This window comes from Cricetulus griseus, chromosome X, assembly GCF_003668045.3.
Source record: "Cricetulus griseus strain 17A/GY chromosome X, alternate assembly CriGri-PICRH-1.0, whole genome shotgun sequence".
Taxonomy (NCBI): domain Eukaryota; kingdom Metazoa; phylum Chordata; class Mammalia; order Rodentia; family Cricetidae; genus Cricetulus; species Cricetulus griseus.
Window position 1 is genome coordinate 97,986,794 of NC_048604.1, and position 21,455 is coordinate 98,008,248.

Genomic DNA, 21,455 nt, shown 5'->3' on the forward strand with positions numbered 1-21,455 from the left:
TTTAGTTGCCTTTGTCAGGCATTTTGTTAGCAGCAATGAGAAAAGCAATTAATACAGCCGACTAGTGAATCGGCCAGATAACTCTCCTAAAATTAAATGGATGAAGCTAAATAGTAATCTATAACTCAAATAGCAACAGAAAATCTCACCTGCTTGGAGACACTGTGATAATGCACCCAAACACAGTATTCTTCCCCAGAACTGGGGGAATACCATCAGCACATGCAAATGGGAAGGAGGGATTTGCTAGTTTCCTAGGGACAGGGAAAAGTTCTCATGACAAGCAGGCAGAGAACATAGACAGTAGATTCCAGGAACCTTATTAAAACATCAGCAAACAGCTAGCCTTTTATTTAAATAGAGGACTGATGTCTCTGACGTCATCTATTAGAGCTGAAAAGGTGGTTGTATGTTTTCCTCATGTTCAAGAATGATGGTTGATCTTTATTGGATGTCTCTGTGTCAGACCCAGGAAGAATCATTGGCAAGTGTATATCATCAATACCCATATTTTAGAGGTTTATCTTTTTATTCTTTGTGCGTGTGTCTGTGCATGTTCATATGGGTACCTGTGGAAGCCAGAAGAGGGTATTGGATCCCCTAGAATTGGAGTTACAGGCAGTTGTGAGCTGGCTGATGTGAATACTGGGAACTGAACTCATATCCTTGGGCAGAACAGCAAATGCTCTTAACTGTTGTGACATCTCTCCAGTCCCAATACCCTCATTTTAGAAACTAGAAAACTGAGGCTCACGGTCTTCAAGAAGTCACCCCAGGATTAATCTGGATCAGCGATTCTCAACCTCTTTGCCAACATCTATCTCCAAAAAATATTTACATTATGATTCAAAACAGTAGCAAAATGATAGTTATGAAGTAGCAACAAAAATAATTTTATGGTTGGGAATCACCACAACGTGAGGAACCATATTGAAAGTTGAGAACACTGATTTAGACAATACCTCACCGAGAGTTCTTTCTCAGGTGAGTCTGGATTCTTGAAATGACATTTAAAGCTCACCGTTGTAGACATGAATGTGGGGAAGGGACTTGCAGGGAGGAGGGGTCAGGAGTGACAGGGGTCGGAGGGAAAGATCAGTGTAGTGTTGAGAGTGAACAAAATGTATTACACACAGGTATGAAATTGTCAAAGAATACGTTTAGTCAGTTTAAAACAAAAACCAAACCAAACTAAACAACAAAGTGATACCAGGGTTATACATCAGGGTAGTAGGCAGCCATGCCAGGGAGCCTGACTTTCAAGCTATTTTCTTTGCTTCCAGATGGCCTTGCTTTCAGGGGCTACTGAATCAACCTTTAGTGAGCACTTGCTTAAATAAACTCTTCAGGCTGGCTTTGAGGCTTGGAAATGGTTTATTTCGGTCTGGAAGACAAGATAGATGAATGTGAAGCCTTGCCAAGCAGAATCAGATCCAGGAGGCTTTGCCTACTTTCCACAACAGTAATCTTTTTTAATGGTCTTGACCCCTTTGGAATTAACCTTCATTTTAAAGCTTATGCTCCATTAGCCATCCTGCCTTTTTTTATACCCACCCTTTTGTTTCCAGAGCGTCTGTTCCACTGCCTCATTGGCTCAACTTCTTTTTCCTGCTCCCAGGGCTTTAAGTCCTTTGCTGTCCATGGGAAGACTCCAGATTTCATTGCTTCCACATCTTCTCTCTGTTCTAACATGCTACTGTTTTCAACACCCCCTTGCTTTCCTCTCTTGCTGGGCCTACCCACACTGTAATCATTGCTTTGTTCGTCTTTCCACCTAGGTTGTTGAGGACTCCTGAACGAGAATGTCCAAGTTCAGAGATTGATAGCAAAAGGCAAATTGAGAATTCTCAAACTACTCTAATTACTTTGCACTTTAGTTCTTTATTGACACAGGACCTTACAATGTAGCACATTTGTTACCTTTGAGCTTTCAATCCTTCTGTCTTCATTTCCTAAGTCTCAGGGTTTCAGGCATCCCCAGTAAACTACTAGAATTGATGAATCCAAGTCTGGAGAGATGGCTTAGTGGTTAAGAGTACTGGCTGCTCTGACGGAGGTTATAGGTTCAGTTCCCACCACCCACATGGCATCGTGCTTACCACCTGTAAGTCCAGTTTCAGGGGATCTAATGTCCTCTTCTGGCCTCTGCAGGTACAAAGCATGTATGTGATGTTCATATACATATATGTAGGCAAATACTTAAACACATAAACTAAATCCTAAAAGGATTATTATTTAGAAAAATGAGTAGATTTAGTATGACTATATATTTAAATGCAAAAATGATACAAGGAAAGGAACCTAAAATCTTCATCTCATGCCTCAAACCCACTGTCTACAGTGTCACTTGGAAGGTGAACTTGATTTGTACTATACAGAGAGAAATGAATCCTGAGATTTGAACTCTGGTAATTTCTTGATCTTATGAATTCAAACTTCCCTAAATTGGTTCAGAGTCTCCTTTTCTTTCCTATATTTATACAACAGCCTTTTCTTTCAGTTGAAAAACATTTATTTATTTATTTATTTATTTATTTAGTGTGTGTGTGTGTGTGCGTGCGCACGTGTGTGTGTGTGCATGCACGGGTATGCACAAGTGCTCATGCATGTGTATTCTCTCATGAATGCTATAGTGCATGTGTGGAATTCAGGGGCTAACTTGTGGGAGCTGGGTCTCTCCTTCCTCTATGTGAGGCCCAAATATTGAACTCAGGTTGTTAGATGTGGGAGCATGCACTTTCCCCCACTTAGCCACTGCTCACTTTTCCCAAGTCAATCCCTTCCTATGTGCTCTTAAGGTTCTTCTTCCCTACCTCCACTAGAATGACGATATTTCTCAATGTTTTTCTTATGTGTTCAATTTGACTCTTTCCCTGTGGCCTTTTAAGATACTAAAGTTGCTGTTATCTCAAAAAAAAAAGAAAGAAAGAAAGAAAGAAAGACAAACAGACAGACAGACAGACAGACAGAAAGAAAGAAAGAAAGAAAGAAAGAAAGAAAGAAAGAAAGGAAAAGCCTATAACAAGTCTTGGTAGAACTCTAAATCACTGTTAGCTATCACATTTCCCAAAGAATAGCCCAAACTTGCTGTATATGTTTCTTCCCTCTTAAAGACTCTTAAGCCCGTTTCAATCTTATTTCCTCTTCCTCTCACTCTATAATGACTTTCATCAAAGTCACCAATGTCTTCATCAGCCGCTCATGCCAATGGGTTCTTTTCAACCCTTGGATTGCTCACCCAGCTCAAGCCTTCTGTGTATATCTTGACTATGGCAGGCTTGTCTGACCTTTAAACTCAGTCCTTTATTTATTCTTGAAGATGTTGCTTCTGTTTCCATGGTTCCAAGCCAGGGTTGTCTATATTTCTCCTGATAGCAATAAGGGCTGAAGAAGTTGGATACATTCCTAGATGGAATGGTGGAGTCATGGTAGGTTATTGTTTAAGGCATAATATACGTGTTAAAACCAGACCATGCTAGATTTCTGGCATACGGCAGTTATTGTTATTATTTATTTTTAAATTGTTGGTGGTGTCTTTTTGTTTAGCCTCTTGGTGAATGTATACATCTCAGGAGGCAGGGGATAACTATAACTCATCAGTTACTTGGACTTCTTGGCTATATACCTTCTAGAGTAATGATTGATGACAGGCTGGCTGTTGGGACATTTTTACAACCCCAGGGGAAGAGAAAGGAAGGAGGTGGCCACAAATGGTTAAGACTGGATTACTTTCAGGCTTAGAAGAGCTTGGGCTCAGAGTCTATTTTATTTGGAATTATAAGACAACAAAGAAATATCACCTGTTTCATATTCAAAATGTCTAATCAGCAGTAGCTGTTTTGTGAAAGATAATTACCTAGCTCCTGGAATCTGGTGCAGGGTGTAGGGGGACACCGAGCTGTTGGAGAAGAAATGTAATGCAGATGTCCAGTGTAGACAAAATACAGGTTATTTGACCTGAAGAAGGGCAATTGAGGAACTTCAGATTTTGCAGTGGCCAGAGACTAAAGAGGAAACTCATTTGCTTTTAACCCCAGTACTTGGGAGGTCAAGGGAGGAAGATTGACATGAGTTTGAGGACAGTCCAGGCTACATTGTGTCGGCCAACTTGGGATACAGAGTAAGACCCTGTCTCAAACAAAGCAAAAAAGTAAACAAGGAAATAAAAAAACAAAAGAGAAAGACTCTGAGAAGCACTGAAATAAATTTATTTTGTGAATGTTTCTACCCAAATGCATCAACTAAAGAACAAAATGTGAAACTTCAGTTGTAAAGTTCATTCTTGTAGTTTTCGCAGCACGATTTTTTTCCCCCGAGGCTTTTTATTTCTTTGGAGTCTTCTGCATTAACTGTGAATCTTGGATGTGTTTTCAAATAATTGGCTTAAAAAATCATAGATTGTTATTTTACTTAAGTGACTAAATTGGCTGTCTAGATGTAACTAATTTCATATACAAATACATATTTTTATGCAAATGAGACAAAATTCAATAGGAAGGTATTTGTGACATAACGTATCAGAGAAAAGTTATAAATATTCATTCACTGAGTTCTTTTCTTTGAACATTTTATTTTATTTTTAATTGTGTGTGTGTGTGTGTGTGTGTGTGTGTGTGTGTGTGTGTGTGGTGGTATGTGCACATGAGTACAGTGCCCAAGAGGCCAGAAGAAGACATCAGATACCCTGAAGCTGGGGTTATAGGAGGTTGTGAGTCACCTAAAGTGGGTACTGGAAACTGAATTTGGGTCCTCTGCAAGAGCAGTGTATACTCTTACATAGAGTCATCTCTCCAATCCCAAGTTTCAGCTTCTTGTTGCTACATCATTCATTTATATCAGATTTCTCAGCCTGTGGGTTGTGGCCCCTTTGGCAAATATTTACATTATGATTCATAACAGTAGCAAAATTAGAGTTGTGAAGTAGAAATGAAAATAATTTTATGGTTGAGGGTCACCAAAACATGAGAAAATGTATTAAAGGGTCTCAGCATTGGGAAAGTTGAGAACCACTGGTTTATACCATTTGTTAGTAGTGGGACTACATGTATCAAAGCATTCTTTTACTTGTTTTCATTACTTTCTGTATCACCTGCAAGCAAACTTCAAAGAGAACCCTCTTATAGATTTTCATTCTACCCATCTCTGTGTTTTGCCTTTAAACTTCTCTCCACTAGACCTCCTAATTATGCTATGAATGAACCTTCTCTTATCTTCATGCAATTCAAAGATTATAAGTCTAAAAAATACTTTATCTTAAAAATTATTGTGTTAAAATTTATATGTATGTATGTATGTATGTATGTATGTATGTATGTATGTATGTATTGCCTGCATATATGTCTGTGTACCGTGTATATATAGTGCCAGAGGAAGCCAGAAGAGGGTGTTGGATTCCTGGGACTGGAATTACACATGGTGTGAGCTGCCTTGTGGGTGCTGGGAGCTCAGCCTTGATCCTCTGGAAGAGCAACCAGTGCTATTAACCACAAGACAATCATTCCAGGACCTCTAGAAAATACTTTAATGCTTTGTTACTCCAAGCATTTGCCCCTTCTCTGTTAACGACTGAATCTCCCTACTTTAAAAAATCTCTCTCTCTCTCTCTCTCTCTCTCTCTCTCTCTCATCTCTCTCTCTCTGTCTCTCTCTCTTCTCTCTCCCTGTGTGTGTGTGTGTGTGTGTGTGTGTGTGTGTGTGTGTGTGTGTGTGTGTGTAATTGCAGATGCATATTCGGAGGTCAGAGGACAACCTTGCATTTCAGTCTTCGTCTTCTGTATTATTTGATATAAGGTCTCTTTGTTATTCAATGCTGTGTATGCAAAGCTAGCTGGCCTGTAGACTTCTATTGCTGTGATAAGACACCATGACTAAGGCACCTTAGAAAACATTTAATTTGGGGCTCATGATTCCAGAAGGAAGTAGAGCCTAGTCTATGACCATCATGTTAGGGAACAAAGCAGAAGGCATGCAGGTATGGTGCTGGAGCAGTAGCTGAGAGCTTATGTCTCTTCTGTAAGTATGAAGGAGAGAGGGAGGAAGAGAGAGAGAGAGAGAAAGAGAGAGAGAGAGAGAGAGAGAGAGAGAGAGAGAGAGAGAGAGAGAACAGGAAATGCATGACCTTTTGAAACCTCAAAGCCCACCCCTAGTGACATACCTTCTCCAACACAGTCATGCCTCCTAAACTTTCTCAAACAATTCTTTCAACTGGGGGCTAAGCATTCAAACATTCGAGTCTATGGGGCCATTCTCTTTCAAACCACCACAAGCTGTGTGGGAGGCTAGAATCAAGGTGTAAGCCAGGGCTCATATCTGAACTTGCCCAGGGGCCCGATTAGCTTCATGAGCCTTTCCACAAGGTCTTAGTCAAGGGAAACTCAGTTATCCCATAAAGAGCAACCAGTGAGAGCCTCTTAGATGGAAGGCAAGGACTTTTTATAGCTTGATCATGTAAATGACATGTCTGATGTATCAGCAGAGAGTCACTACAACACTCAGGTCTGCAAGAGGGAAATCATGCTCCCTCCCTCCCTCTCTCTCTCTCTCTCTCTCTCTTGGCTTTTGGTTTTTTGAGACAGGATTTCTCTGTGGCTTTGGAGCCTGTCCTGGAACTCAATCTTGTAGACCAGGCCAGTCTCTAACTCACAGAGATCTGCCTGCCTCTGACTCCCGAGTGCTGGGATTAAAGGCGTGTGTCACCAACACCCGGCCATGCTCCATCTCTTTTGGAGAATGGAATAATTTGTGTATATGTTTTTAAAACCCTTATGATCCATTATCTTACCAAATAATTTATCTTTCTTTAATATGAAAAATACATATCAAATACTTTGTGGGTATGTGCATGTCAGTGTATGCTTGTGGAGGTCAAAGGATACCTTGTGTGAGGTAGTTTTTTCCTTTTGGTATGTGGGTCCCAAGAATTAGACTCAGGTTATCAAGTTTAGCAGAAAATACCTTTCATCTGCTGAGCCATCTCACCAGCCAAGAGAATAGAATCTTTAGAAATATTGACTTTATTTTACCTGTAGAGGAGAGTTTATTTCCCCAGATCTTCCACTATTTGGTTTTAATTACATATCTCTCATATCTTGCTTATGTCTCTTATATACAGTCAAACCAAATGATTTGACTTTTTTGTTTAAAAAGAAAAAGAAATGAGACATGGATTCATGTAGCTCAGGCTGGTATTGAACTGGCTGCTAATGGAAGCTGGTCTTGAAACTCTGAGCCTTCTATCCTCACCTCTTACATGCTGGGATTATAAGCGTGCACCATCATGCCCTGTTTTTTTATTTAAAATTTCAACTGATGTCTGCCAATATCAATTTATATGTACCTATAGAACCCCAATGGGATGTTTCAATACATATATACATTGTGTAAAGTTTGAATAAAGGTAAACATGTATTTCTCTTCAGGCATTTATCATTTTGCTTTAGTGAAAGCATTCAAAACCTTTTCTTAGAGCTTGAATAAAACTAGCACATTGTTACTATCTAAAGTTGCTCCACCACAAGATCTCCTGAGCAAATTGGAAGCATGGGGGGAGTAGGGGGTGATGCAGAAGAAAGAGGAGGGGAGAAGAGGAGGGAGAGGAGAACATGAGGGATGAGGAAGACTGAGTCAGGGGAGGGGAGAATAGAGGAGAGCAAGAAAAGAGATACCATAATAGAGGGAGCCATTATAGGTTTAAAGAGAAATCTGGCACTAGGGTAATGTCCAGAGATCCACCAGAATGACCATAACTAACAATCTAAGCAACAGTGGAGAGGCTACCTTAAATGCCCTTCCCCTATAATGAGATTTATGACTACCTTAGATGCCATCATAGAGCCTTCATACAGTAGCTGATGGAGGCAGAAACAGAGACTCACAGATAATTACTGAGCCAAATTCCTGGAATCCAGTTGTAGAGAAGGAGAAGTGGTGAGCAAAGGGGCCAAGACCATGCTGGAGAAACCCACAGAAGCAGCTGACCTGAGCAAGTGGGAGCTCACAGGCCTTAGACTGACAACTGGGGAACCTGCATAAGACCAAACTAGGGCCTCTGAATGTGGGTGTCAGTTGGGGGGCCTGGGCAGGCTATGGGGCCTCTGGTAGTGGAACCAGTATTTATCCCTAGTGCATGAATGGGCTTTGTGAGCCCATTTCCCATGGAAGGATACTCCCTCAGTCTAGATACTCAGGGGAGGGCCTAGGTCCTGCCCCAAATGATATGACAGACTTTATGATCCCCCATGGAAGACCTCACCCTCCCTGGGGAGTGGATGGGGGGTGGGATAGGGGCATGGGAAGGAGAGGGAACTGGGATTGATATTTATCATAAAAAAGAACTTAGAAAAATAAAATCTCCTTACCATGCAATAGAGGTCAGAATGTAGTTCTCTTAACTATGACTTAGTGTCATTTCATCAACCTCTCTCCATCCTTTCCTGCCCCTGACTCTTCTCTGCCTCTAGGAACTATGGTTCTACTTTCAATATCAATAATATTAACTCTTAAAATGTTATTAAATGTAACTATTTTGTTTTTGTGTGTGCACTCACATGCCAAAAAGTGCATGTGGAGGTTAGAGGACAGTATATGGGAGTCAGCTCTCTCCTTCCACCACCAGGGCATGAAGGATGCAACTTCAGGTTGTCATCTTTGGTGACTGGTTGAGCTATCTTGTTGCCCAGAAACTAACTTTTTATAATCAAAATGTGAATGATAGCACGTTGTACTCAGTTTTGATGTTCTATCAGTTCTAGCTATATTATTGTAAGTGGCAGTATATCTTCTGTTTGTTTTTTTAAATTCAGATACATTTTACTATGATCATAATGCTGCATACATCAATTTGAACTTGTGTTTATTTGGGTTCACTTATGCCATAACATCATAAAAACCAAAGCAATAAAGCAAGCAATCACCATTCAATAAACACACTTGATTTATTTTGTACAAAAGGGTACATTTATGACTAAACTTATAAAAAGTTCAGCATGAACAGGCACACCATTACATTTTTATGAAGAAATATACATCTCTGTCACTATATAAGGGAACACACACTCTTTCTCTTACACACACACACACACACACACACACACACACACACACACACACACGTATGTAAGGATATTCATTGCATTCAGTAAGCTTGTGTCCATAAGGTAACTTTTGGGGCCAATAAGATTGTTGAGTGGTTAAAGGTACTTGCTACCAAGCCTGAGTTCCAGCCCCAGGGCCTACATGGTAGGAGAGAACTGACTCCTGAAGTTGCTCTCTGACCTTCATGTGTGTGCTGTGACACATGCATACCTACACACTTATGAATAAACATATGTACATATAATAAATAAAATTTAAAATGTAATAAAATTTAATTTCTGATCAAAAGACTTCAAAACAAGTGAAGTCTACTTCTGTTGGGCAATTCCCTATTATTTTAATCTTTCTACACCCCATGGTGGAGTTAGTATATAAAGAAAATCTTGTAACTGCAGGAATGACATCTAAAACCCTTTTTATAAATAGTGAATATCACAGTCTTAGATTTCTTTCATTTTTTAAAAGATCCATTCATCTTGTTTTCTTGGTGAAATGATTAGGGAGAAAAATTAAGTTCGGTGCTTTAAAAGATTCTGTAGACTTGTGCAAAAGGAAAAGGAAAAAGAATTTATTTAAAAAAGAAGGAAAGAGAAAAATGTTCCAAATTTCAGTTACTCAGCCTCAGAGTGCTTTGTTATCACTTGACATTAGCCCAGAGTGGATTCAGAAACCCTCAAGGACAGGATGCTGATGTCTGTGTTGAAGTGGTCAGTGGCATCCTGGTTATCTGTTTCTGTCCAGGTCTCTGGTGGTACAGGATGATCACAGGGTGAAAGTCTAAGGTGATGCGTAGTAAGATTTTTATTTTGGTCGCCTTCTTGTTCTGGATGCTGGGTACCAGCTCCTCAAGCTTGGTGTAGCAGTCCTTCTTGTATAGCAAATTCATTGGGTCACCCACTGGGGTTTTCTTCCAGGAAATGTTCCGGCTTGATCTGACAAGCTGTTTTTCCTAACAGACCTTACCCCATTGATGGTTTTCATGCTGATCATTCTGGAAGAAGACCTGGAGGGAGAGAGCCACCTGGAAGACCTGGAGCCCAGGCCACCACTGATGTCTGCTAAGCTGGCTTCGTGTGGTATTGGGTAAGTTTCCCTTCTCACTATGTCCTCACCAATTCTTTTTGGAGAATGTAGCATTCTTTCTGGGAGAGGTGATACCTCATTATGGTTTTGCTTTGTGTTCCCCCTGATGATTAGTGATGTGGAGTATATTTTCATATACTTATGGTAATACATATTTCTTCCATTCCACAAGGCATCTTTTCAATATGTTTATTTTACTGGGTTCACCATCCCTTTTAAAAACTTTCTTTCAGATTTATTTATTTGATTTTATATGTATGAGTGTCTGGCCAGCATGCACATGTGTGTGTGTGTGTGTGTGTGTGTGTGTGTGTGTGTGTGTGTGTGTGTGTGCAGCATCTGTGTGTTGTGTCTGTGGTGGTCAGAAGAAGTTGGATCCTCTGGAACCTTAGTTATAGATGGCTGTGAACTGCCATGTGGGTTCTGGGAACTGAACCTGGGTCTTATGCAAGAGTAACAAGTGCTTCTAATCACTGTAGCCTGGTTTATTGTGTCTTAGTCATACCCTCTGGGGATGCTATTTCCCCAGGCTGGAAGGAATTCCCTTGTCTTATTTTGAAAATAATGCATAAAGGCCTCAGCCTTACTTTCATTCATTTCCTCACTCATAAAGCATGACAGCTCCCCTAGTATAGGAGGCTTTACTCAGTGTGATTATATATTTGGAGGCTAGGAACCATATCTTGTTCATCTCTATAGCCTTCCAAACAGGAAGCATATTTCACGGTGTCCAATATGTGTTTAACAACTGTCAGATGAAATGATATGAACATAGCACTTCTCCATTTGAGGTGTAACACTTTGGGCTGTTTAGCCCCATGTGGTAGACCAACACGATCAGAGCATTCTATTTGCAGCATAAAATCTGTCTTTCAAAAACACAATGCTACACTTGCTGTGTACACCCTGACAGAATTGGTGGTGCAATTTTTACATCTTATCAATGTCTTCAAAGTCTCAGCCTTCTGCTGCTGTGTTGGAGGGCTTAAAGAGTCCATTTCCTAACAGACTAGTAAATCACATACAGCTCTCAGAGTAGGGGGTGAGTGACAGAGCTTGTAACTATGCTGTCTTTATCTGCGCTGGAGTGGGACATCGTTTGTTGAATTTTGTCTTCTATTCTCCTTCTCACATTTGGTTCTTCCCTTCCTCTTTCTCTCCCATCCACATATTTCTTTCTCTCCTCTTCCCTCTGTCTGTGTTTTAATCAGCTTTGTGTTTCTGTAATGAAATGCCTAAGATAATTTAAAAAAGCAAAAACTTAACATTGATGCAGTTTCAGTGTTTGTGGTCCATGCCAGGTGGTACATCATGGTGGGGAGAAAAACCATGAGAAATACAGCTGCTTACCTCATGGCATCTTGAAAATACAGAGAGCAGAGGAGCCAAAGCTTCAGTCTCCCTTTTAAAGGGATATTCCAGTGTCATCTGAAGACTTCCAAATAGGGTTTACATCCTAAAGGTTGTACCACCTCCTAAAGGTGCTGACACCTCCCTATAGGACTGCAACAAAAGGACCACATCATATTCTTTCTTTCTCTTCAGTCTTCTCTCCTTCTCTCCATCACTTCCCTCATCCCCTTTCTTCCTCCTCATCACTTTCTCATCTGATCTTTCCTTGCTCCCAGCACTTCATGAGGTTGCTCTATAGGTATTCTGATGAAATAACTGTCCTTTAAATGAATAAAATGGAATTTCTGTCTTTGTTAATTGCCTTTTTGAAGTATAAATTGACACATAACAAACACCACCCACTTTAAGTATTCAATCCAATGATTTTCAGAAAATATATAGAACTGTGAAAACATAACACCATTCCATTTTAGAATATTTTCATGACCTACAGAAGACTTGTGCTGACTGAATTTTAAAATTTTTATTTTAATTTTAAATACATTTATGGTGTGTGTTGTGTGTGTGTGTGTGTGTGTGTGTGTGTGTGTGTGTGTGTGTGTGTATGCTCTTGCAGGCCAGAAGAGGGTGTTGGATCCCCTGGAACTGGAATTACAAAAGACAGTTGTGAGCCACCTAATGTGGGCGCTGAGAACCCAAACAGTGTACTCTTCGAGAGCAGACATCATTCTCAATCACTGAGCCATCTCTTCAGACCCCTGCATTTAAAATATTTGTTTTATTTACTGTTTGTATTGTGTGGAAGGGTTGGGTATGCATTCTATAGAACACAGTGTGGAAGTCAGAGGGCAACTCATGGATTCCATTTTCTCCTTTCACCTTTACACGGGTTCCAGGGATTGAACTTAGGTTGCCAGGCTTGTGGGGTCAAATACTTTCACCTGAAGAGCCATCTCACTGGCTTCAGATTGAATTTAAATAGATGTATATTGGAGTTTGAAATAAAATGGGTCCCATAGGCTCATAGGGAGTGGCACTATCAAGAGGTGTGGCCTTGTTGGAGTAGGTGTAGCCTTGTTGGATAAAATATGTCCTTGGGGGTGGGCTTTGAGGTTTCAAGCCAGGCCCAGTGTCTCTTTCTTGCTACTGCCTGACCATCTGGATGTAGAACTCTCAGCTCCTTCTCTAGCACCATGTCTAGAGTACCTGCACTCTGTCATTTTCCCCACCATGATGATAATGGACTAAACCTATGAACTGTAAGCCAGACCCAATTAAATGTTTTCCTTTCTAAGAGTTGCTGTGGTCATGGTGTCTCTTCATAACAATAGAAACCCAAACTCAAACAGAATACGTATGTATATATATTTGTATATTTAGGACTGAAGATAAGGCTCGTTGGACAAAAGTGCTTGCTGCTTTTGCAGAGGACCCAAGTTCAGTAGCTCACAACTGCCTATAACTTCAGTACCAAGAGAGCTGACATTTTCTGTCTTCTGTGGGCACTTGCACACACATATCTATATACCCACACACAGACACGCATGTATACCATGAATCTTCAAAACTTAGAAGAGAAGGGACATTATAGAACATTTTCCTTTTTGTTATAAAATAATAGTTATTTTAGATAATTTAAAAAACATATAAAAACAGAAAGAAGAAAAATTTAAAACCTTTTATTTTACAATGTACAGACCACTACTATCTACCTATTTGCTCCTGTCTTAAAGGGCACTGCTGTTCAGGGAATGCTGAGAAGTTGATGAGATCTGGGGACACAGCAGCTACATATTAATAACTGCAAAACAGTAGGGGGAAGCTCTTTTTACAATGCTGATTTTGAAGAAGTGGGCTGGATTTGGGGCCTTTGAATTTGTGCATTAGATAAATATTTATTTTGAGTCTTTTGCGATTCATGTAGTCAGGGCTAAGTGGTTAAATCAATGGACTAGATATATATTTATTTTCCTGGATAAGAAGTCGATTAAGGCAGAAATAGGTCATTATGCACTGGGATTAAGATGTGGTTTTACTGGATCAGAAGTATGGGTTTGAAATGCACATGGGTGGGAGTGTTAAGCGTGGGAGTGCTACGGGTGAGAGGGTGTTTATTGCCAGCTGCTGAGAGGCTCCTGAGAACTTTAAATACAAAAGTCACATGCTGGGGTACAGGGATGGGGATATGAACAGAGGAAAAGGAGAATTCTGTCACACACACACACACACACACACACACACACACACACACACACACACACACACACAGACACACACATCAAACAACAGCAAGAAAAAAAACCTAGGAAAGTTGGACTTTAAGGGTTTGCTTACCTGGATGCTGCTCAATATTGCTTTGAAATGGGTAAATGATGGGAAACTGACTAAAAAGGCAACTGTTGCTGATGATGCAGAAGGAATTCAGTGTGGCAAATTCTGAATAGTTTTTTTTTTCCGAGACAGGGTTTCCCTGTGGCTTTGGAGGCTGTCCTGGAACTAGCTCTTGTAGACCAGGCTAGTTTTGAACTCACAGAGATCCGCCTGCCTCTGCCTCCCGAGTGCTGGGATTAAAGGTGTGCGCCACCACCGCTGGGCTTCTGAATAGTTTAGTAAAGAATCTTCCTAGAATAAATGCCAAGTGTCAGGTCCTGAGGAAGGTAAGGGGAGGGAATAGATTTAAGAAGTAGTTAGAGAAAGCACCTTCAGTGTAGGACATTTATTAACCCCATGGTGGGCTGGATAGATGGCTCAGCCATTAAAGGCTGGGCTCACAACCAAAAATATTATCACCACAGATAATAACCAATGGGGTTCAGAAAAGACTTTAATCTCACCACACAAAACAAGCTTCTTCTTCTTCTTAAATGTTTCTGAGGAAAGGGGAAGGTCCCACACCATGTGGTTAATAAGTAGTCTATAGTACTGGCAGCAGTGGGGGGACAAAGGCAGGAAACAAATCAGGCAATGACATTGGGGGCTGGGGAACTTCATAGTTCTGTTCCCGACTCTCCTGGGCATCTTCTACTGTGTTTCATTGTCCATCAAAGAAATAGAATATGTAGTCTAAGGGTTCCAAATAGTTGTGCTCCCCATAGTCTTGGTATTGTTTTGTATTTTCCCTGAATCAGATTGCGGGTTGGGGCCTGTCCTGTGGAAGGCTCCAGGCAAAGCAGAGAGCATAAATTTCTTGTCAAAGGATGGTTATTCTTAGATTAGGCTCTAGATTCATACCTAGAACTTGAGAAGATCTCTGACTTAGTATGGAAAACTGACTGAAAGATTATAAGCAAAACCCCATCAAGCTTCTGTTTTTTAAATTTGTGTGTGTATTGCATGTGTGAGCACCCATGTGCTAAAGCAGCCAGAAGAAGTCATTGGATCCCATGGAGTTGGAGTTATTGTTGGTTGTGAGCTGTCCAACGTGGGTACTGGGAACTGAACTTGGGTCCTCTGGTACAGGAGCAGGAAGCGGCTGGTCTTCTAGGGCAGATTTCTGTTGTAATGTATCTCAAGGAGGATGCATTATGAATCGTGATCATTGTGCTGTTTTTCTCCTTTTTCTTTCTTCAAGTGGGAATTGATTGGGAAACAGTGATCCTGTTTCCCAGTCACATCCTGACTTTCATGCACTGGTTCTACTGTTGGTGGTGAAATAACCCACCTAGAGATTGCCATGAAGCAATGCTACATTCAGATGACATGTACAACAGAATATGTATATATGACATTAAATAGAAGTGGAGCATATGGGGAAATCAAGCAGACAAATGGTAGGAGGACAGGGAGAAAGGGGAGGGAAGTGGTTTTGGAAGTGATATGCTCTACATGCATATCTGAATGTCCTTATGTAAGGTAGTACCACATCCAATGTATATATAGAGTAGACATTTAGAAAACTAAAACGTAACTAATTTATTAAACTCATAAATAGCTATTTGTCTATATTTTCATATGGCAGAATCTAATGTCCACACTTAAGTCATTAGTCCAAGTTACAAAGTAGCAAGAGGCAGGTGTGTGTGTGTGTGTGTGTGTGTGTGTGTGTGTGTGTGTGTGTGTGTGTGTGTGTGTGTGTGTGTGTGTGTTGATAGTCCACTTCTAGAATTGGCATGCTGTACTCTCTATACGATGCCAAATTCAAATGACCAAATGCCCCTGTATAGACATGCACATGGAAACATGAAACACAATGGTACTGAAGAGAGAACATAATATTTGAGCCCCTTTCTGGTTTCACAGACTTCTGTGTTCAGTTTATGTGCATTTTCATCTTTTCTTCACATCCTAATTATTCTCGGCTCCAACACTTCAAAACTCCTGGGTCTCTGACTTGTCCCATTGGCTACCTAAGTCTAATCTGGTCAGAACTTTAGGACCGTGAACTAAAAGTCTTTTTGATGCTTTCAGAAATAAGTTAAGGTACATAAAACCCTCAGAATAAAGGTCACAATGTCTATGTGCACACGTGGCATACTTGATTTTATGATGGAATTCTTAGACCACTTCATCACTCTACCCAATTGACTTTGGTGCCCACAGCTCACTTTGACTTAGACTTTTTAGGTCAGCTGAGTAAAGAGACAGTGTGAAAGGTGAGAATGTGTCTATATTAAGCATGTGAAGCAAGATGCCTACTTGGACCTAAGCTTTACCCAGTTATGTACTTCACATATATGTGAAGGGATGATTAGTAAGTAATGGATATGGTAGTTAGAATGAGAATGGCCCCCATAGGATCATATATTTGAATACTTGGTTCCCAGTTAGTGGAACTGTTTAGAAAGATTAGGAGGTGTGGCATTGTTGGAGGAGGTGTGTCACAGAGGGTGGGCTTTGAGGTTTCAAAAGCCCATTTCAGACCCACTCTTTCTCTTTTTTGCCTCCTGCTTGTGGATCAGGATGTAAGCTCTCATTTACTGCTGCAGGACCATGCTTGCTTGCTGCCATGCTTGCTGCCATGATTATTGTCTTTTTTTTTATTGCTGTGAAGAGACACCATGACCATGGCAACTCCTATAAAACAAAATTTAATTGGGGAGGCTCACTTACAGTTTCAGAGATTCAGTTCATTATCATTGTAAGTGTTACAGCCCTGAAGGGAAAAGTATCCTGACTGTCAGAAGCCAGGCTATACCTGTAAGTGTTACAGCTCTGGAGGGACAGGTATCCTGGCCTCAGAAAGCCAGGCAATACCTACATCTCTGTTCTGGTGGGGGATGGTTTCCCCAAAGGAATGTAGCAGTCCTGTTTCTCTCCCAGAGAGCTGTTTGTTATAGCTCAGCTCTGCTTCACTCCACTAAGGGAGTTTCCCTGAAGAAATGTCTGTTACTTCTCTGCTCCACTCTGTTAAAGGGGGTTTCCTCATACAGAAATACAGCAGTTTTGTTCCTGCCCTGGTAAAAGTTGTTATTTTTCTGCCCAACTCCACTCTGGAGGCAAAAGAAGGTCGTACCCAAACCTCATTCAATAAATCTACTGTGAGGGAGGAATCCAGGAGAGTGGCTGCCTCTGCCAGGGTGGCAGCTCCTAACTGAATAGGTACACAGGGCTTATATAGGGCTTCTTAGGGGTGGAGTTTTTCCAGAGTGACGATTTTCAGGGTGGGAATTGGTTGGATTTCAATCTGTAAGCTTGGACAAGCTCAGAAATTGGCTGGATTTTGTGCTCAGGGATTGGTTGATTTTTCTGCTCAAGGATTGGTTGGTTTTCCTGCTCAGGGATTGGTTGGGGTTTGTTCTGAGTTGGTCAGCGGCAGAGTGTGTATCTTTGACTCTGGTTTCAGCGCTAAAGTATGTTTCTTTTGCTCTAGTTTCAGGGCCAGGGTGTGTTTCTTTCACTGGCCCTTTTAACCATTTGGATATGGTTTCAGGGTCAGGGTATGTTTCTTTGGCTGGCCCTTTTACCTTATAATAATTCTGGTGGGGAACATGGTGGCATGCAGGCAGATATGGTACTAGAGAGGTAGCTGAAAAGTCCTACATCTCACAGGCAAATGAAAGTTTGCTGAAACATTTGGAAGTATTCTGAGCATAGAAAACCCCAAAGCCTACCCTGCAGTGATACACTTCCTCCAACAAGGCCATTCCAACCCCCCAAAAGCCATATCTTCTAAAAGTGCCTCTTTTAACCAGGCAGCGGTGGCACATGCCTTTAATTCCAGCACTCAGGAGGCAGAGTCAGGCAGATCTCTGTGAGTTCAAGGTCAGCCTAGTCTACAGAGCAAGTGCCAGGACAGGATCTAAAGCTACACAAAGAAACCTTGTCTGGAAAAGCAAAAAAAAAAATGTGCCACTCCCTGTGAGATTATGGGTGTCAATTACATTCAAACTACCACAATGGACATGGACTAAGCTGTCTGAAATTATAAACAGGCCCCCCAATTAAATGCCTTGGTCATGGTGTTTTATTGCAGCAATAGAACAGTAACTAAGACAATGGGGGTGTCAGAGGTGTACAGGCAGAAGGCATATTAGTTACTTTTTGTTGCTGTGATAAAATACCACAACCAAAAGCTGTTATCATTTAGGCAAACCTGCCCTGTCCCTTGGGGACCTGGCAGAGTGGTCATTCCTGCACACATGGCAGGCAGTACTCTGGCTTTGTATGTAGGCGCAAAGGTCCCTTTAAGAGACAAGCTCCTCCCACTTCCACTCTCTCTCTTTCTGCCATTTCTCTGAGGAGGCAGACAGATCTTTGTCTGTCTCTCTTTTCTCTCTGTCTCTCTCTCTGTCTCTCTCTCTCTGTCTCTCTCTCTGTCTCTCTCTCTCTCTGTGTTTCTATCTCCTCTCTCCCTATGGGATCCACCAGGTCCCACCTCATGCTGCATATCATAACAAAAGCAATTAATAGAAAAAAGAGTTCATTTGGTTTACAGTTGCAGAGGATTAGAGTCCATGATGGTGGGATGGAGGCATGGCATCAGGTGGTTGGAGCAGAAAGTTTACTGATCACATCATTATATATAGCTGAATGAGGAAGCGGGTTTATAGTAAATGCAATTGGAGGAGGTGGACTAAATAATCTCTAGGGTGGCAGGGTCTGTGTAGGGGACCAGTTTCAGGTGGAGGTAATCTGAGAGCAGGAAGCTGTGGTTGATTCTTTCTACACAGGCTATCAACTTCTGTTTGCAGACTAGGGAAGGACCTTACCATTACTTTGAGCCTGACTCAGGGAAGGCCTCATGGGTCTGAGGCATTAGGGTCCTTGATATGGCCATGCTTATGTTCATAATACACATTTACTCAGGACTTCATCTTCTCCCCACCATCCTCAAGCATCCCCACATATAGAATCCAAGTTTTCAAATACCTGAACCTATGGGGGCAATTCTCATTCAGACCACCACAGAAGTTTTGGGGAGAATAAGAGCACAGGAGCTCAGAGATGATCATAGGAAAAGACTCTGGAGAAGGCAGTGCCTTTCTTGGAGCAATTCTTCAAAATGGCCCCATGAGCTCATGGCTGAGGGTGTTGGAAGCACTGTAGGCAGCAGATATGAAAGAGGAAATCCTGGGACACAGACAAAACCATGGAGGTGCCCATGTGAAGAAGGATGTATAAGAGGTAGATAGGGGTATTCTCTCCCTTTCTGTGGAGCTCAGGGTGACTTCAGTATAGTTACAACCCCAAAGAAGGGATGGTGGCCTTTACTGGAGGCTGTGGACATGGGGCAGAGCCAACTCAGCGGATGGACTTGTTTATAGCTTGCGTGTTTGGGGATTCTCTCGAATGCAGAACTAAAAGAAGAGGGAGGGAGGCTCATATTCTTTAGAGTACCTATGACCTACTGCAACTCAGGAAAAAGTGTTGCTATTTTATGTAGTAATTTAGTAATATGTCATTTCAGACTAGCTTTTAGAGAGAGAGAGAGAGAGAGAGAGAGAGAGAGAGAGAGACAGACAGACAGACAGACAGACAGACAGACACAGAGACACACACACACAGAGAGAGAGAGAGAGAGAGAGAGAGAGAGAGAGAGAGAGAGAGAGAGACAGACAGACAGACAGACAGACAGACAGACAGACAGACAGACAGACCAGACAGAGAGCACATGTTTGCATAGTGCAGGTACCTATGTGTGTGGGTGCAATATGCATGGATGCATGTGTGTGGAGGTCAGAGGAAAACTTTAGGTGTCATTATTCAGGTGCTGTCCATCTTTTTTACACAGGCTCTCTCAATGGTCTCCAAATCACCAAGTAGGCTAGACTATTTGGCCATTAAGCCCTCAGGATCTGCATGTCTCTACTTTCCCAGCTCTGGGATTACACACACACACACACACACACACACACACACACACACACACACACACACACACACACACACCTCATACCCAGCTTTTTCTTTAACCTCCATGGGTTCTAAAGATTGAAGTCAAGTCTTCATGCTAGCAAGGCAAGCACTTTACTGACTGAGCTATCTTTCCAATCTACAACTCCTTTTGTGGGATGGTTTTATGTAGTCCAGGCTGACCTCAAATTCACAATGTGGCCAAGGATGACTTTGAACTTCATATTTGTTGTTGTTGTAGAGAAGGTCTCATGTAGATCAGGCCAGCCTCAGAGTTGCTACATAACTGAGTATGACATTGAACTTTTTGTCCCACTGTTACTAATTTCCAAGTGCTGGGAATAGGTTCACGAGCCAGTATTGTCCAGAAATTTTCTTTCTTTTCCTTTTCTTTCTTTCTTTTTTTTTTTGGTTTTTCGAGATAGGGTTTCTCTGTGTAGCTTTGGAGCCTATCCTGGCACTCGCTCTGGAGACCAGGCTGGCCTCGAACTCACAGAGATCCGCCTGCCTCTGCTTCCCGAGTGCTGGGATTAAAGGCGTGCGCCACCAACGCCCGGCCAGAAATTTTTCTAATCTGTAAGAAAAGAATAAGCATATGCCTGCAGGATTGCTCTTTACAGTAAGGAATGAATTAACATACAAAACAGCGTATTTTACAAACTGTGTTTGAGAAAGACCGGTTCTCTTTCTGTAGCTTCATATGGTTTTCCAAGAAAACTTGAAAAACCTTATCTTCCTGGGACCCACCAAAGCTTGAATATTTAGGTGAAAACTGAATGTCTCCTGTGCAAGAAACCTACATATTTTATTCCTTTGTGTGTGTGTGTGTGTGTGTGTGTGTGTGTGTGTGTGTGTGTGTGTGTGTGTGTGTACAGTGAGGGCCAGAGATCAATGTCAGGAGTCTTGCTCAATGACTTTGCATTTTATTTTTTGGGACTGGGAGCTTGTCACTTCGGCTAGGCTGGCTCTCCAGCAAGCCCATAAGATCCTCTTGTCTCTGCCACCCCCACTCTCCAGTTCTGGGGTTACAGAAGCATGATGCACCTGGTTTTTACATGGATCCTCACACTTGCACAGAGAACCCTTTCCCCACTGAACTGTCTCCTCAGCCCCTGTCTTTTTCTGATATTCTTTCTGTTAATTGCCTACAGGTTTCCTTTTGCTATTTTGTGGAACAATGCAGAACACACCTCATTGATAAGGAAGCATCTTGTATTTATTATGCTGGCTCCTTTCACTTAACTTGCCTCATAAATAATTACCGGAGGAAATGGGGACTCTGTTTTATAAAGTGACAGCCACCACTCTCCTCTAAATCGAGGCCAAATCTCCCAGCCACTTCTATGCCCCTGGAGACCTCAGTCCTTTTGTATTCTGGTCTTTTGTATCCTGTGGTGTCTATGCCGGTTGTTTATTCCACGGATTACTGCTTTTTGCTCAGAATTACTCAGGGTGGAGGGAGGGAGAGAGAGAGGGAAAATGGAGAAAAGGGAGGGGGAGGAGGGAAGAGAGCTGCTATTGTTGGCTTCTGAATAACCTGTAATTATTATAATGACACTTTGCTAGATATGCTCATGCTCTACATGATTACAAAGTCTTTTTTTACATACATTAAAAAGTTTAATCCTTGTAACT

At 41.5% G+C, this 21,455-nt stretch overlaps 1 pseudogene; it reads right to left on the reverse strand.

Annotated features, from left to right (window-relative positions):
- Window positions 1-9,713: 9,713 nt before the first annotated feature.
- On the reverse strand, window positions 9,714-10,073 carry LOC100759537 (annotated as a pseudogene).
- Between the last annotated feature and the right edge of the window lie 11,382 nt (window positions 10,074-21,455).